Source organism: Rhinopithecus bieti, unplaced genomic scaffold, assembly GCF_001698545.2.
Source record: "Rhinopithecus bieti isolate Rb0 unplaced genomic scaffold, ASM169854v2 scaffold_12, whole genome shotgun sequence".
NCBI lineage: Eukaryota > Metazoa > Chordata > Mammalia > Primates > Cercopithecidae > Rhinopithecus > Rhinopithecus bieti.
Window position 1 is genome coordinate 1,733,224 of NW_016803028.1, and position 2,037 is coordinate 1,735,260.

The following is a 2,037-nucleotide window of genomic DNA, read 5'->3' on the forward strand; positions in this document are numbered from 1 at the left end:
GCCCAGGCTGGTCTCGAACCCCTGAGCTCAAGTGGTCCTCCCACCTCGGCCTCCCAAAGTGCTGGGATTACAGGCATGAGCCACCACTCCTGGCCTGATTTTTTATGTTGATCAGTTGAAACAATGAATCTATCTTTTATCCTGCAATGTTGCTGAACTAATTTATTATCTGATTATCTTTTAGTGGATCCCTTAGGATTTTCTATACATAATATCATCTGCAAATATATATGGTTTTCCTTCTTCTTTTCCAAATGAATACTTTAAAAAAAACTTTCTTAATTGCCCTGACTTGAACCTCCAGAACAAAGTTGAATAGAAGTTGAAGACAGAGCGGACATTCATGTCTCATTCCTGAGCTTAGGAGAAAAGTTCTCAGTCTTTCACCATGAAGTATGTTAGTTATGAGACTTCTGAAGATGCTTTTTATCAAGTTAAGGAAATCCCATCTTCTACTTATTATTTGTTGCATATTTTCTTCATGAGGTACTGTCAAATTTTGTCAAATGTTTTTCCTCTGTATTTATTGAGATGCTCATGTTGTTTTTGTCCTTTATTCTATTGACATGCTGTATTACATTGACTCTTGGATGTTAAACCAACTTTAAATTGCTGGTATAGATCTTGCTCAGTAATGGCGTATAATCCTTTTCATATGTTGCTGAATTGGTATGATTGTACTTTGCTGAGGATTTTTGCCGTTGCACTATTAGGGGTTATTGATGTAAATTTTTATTTTCTTGTAATATGTTTGCCTGGTTTTGGTACTAGGGTAATACTGGGCTCATAGAATGAGTCAGAAAGTGTTCCCTCCTTTGGAAGAACTTGTGGAAAATTGGTGTTAATTTAGCTTTAGGCATTTGGTATAATTTAAATGAAGCCATATGGGCCTGTTTTTATTTGTGGGAAGTTTTAAATGTCTAATTCAATCTATTATTAAATCTATTCAGGATTTTTACTTCCTCTTGTGTCTTCTAGGAATTTGCCCGTTTCATCTAAGTTATCGAATTTGTTAACATATAGTCACTGCTTATCATATCCCTTATAACCCTTTTTATTTCTGCAAGTTCAGTATTATGCTCTGTCTTTTATATCTTATTTTAGGAATCTGTCATGCCTCTTTTTTTTTTTTGGTTGGTCTAGCTTAAAGTTTGTTAATCTCTTTAAAGAACAATGTTCAACTTCATTAGTTTTCTACATTTTTTCTGTATTCTACTTCATTAATTTTCATTATAATCTTTACTATTTCCTTCATTTTATCAGTTTGAGTTTAGTTTATTCTTTTTTCCAGTGATTTGTATTAGCTTAGGTTATAAATTTGAGATATTTCTTCTTTCTAAAGATAGGTTTTTACCGCTATAAATTTCCTTCTAAGCATGGTGTTAGCTTCATTCCATACTTTTGAAATGTGTTTTTATTTTAATACATCTCTAAGTATTTTTAATTTTGTATCTCACCCATTGAATATTTAGAAGTCTAATGTTTCATTTCCATATATTTGTGAATGAAATTTTTTTCTTTATGTTTTTGATTTTTAATTTGATTCGTTTTTGGCTAGAGAATGCACTTTGTATGATTTTAACCCTCTTTAATTTATTGAGGCTTGCTTTATGGCCTAACAACAGGGGCTATTCTGGAGAAAGTTCCTTATGGACTTGAGAAGAATGTGTACTCTGCTATTATTTCGTGGATTATTGTACAACTGCATGTCAGGTATAGTTGGTTTACATTGTTGTTCAAGTCTTCTATTTTCTCATTCACCTTCTGTGTGGTTATTCTATTCATTATAGAAAGTGGAGTATTGAAATCTCCAACTATTATTGTTGAATTATCTATTTATTGAATATGTCAGTTTTTGCTTCATGAATTTGGGGGTTCTGTTACTAGGTGCATATATGTTTATAATTATTACACTCTATAAATAATGACTCATCATTATCAAATGTATCTCTTTAGTAACAGTTTTTGTTTTAAAGTTGATCTTATGTTAGGATTGACACTTCAACTTTCTATTTGTAATAGTTTTTTTTTTTTTTT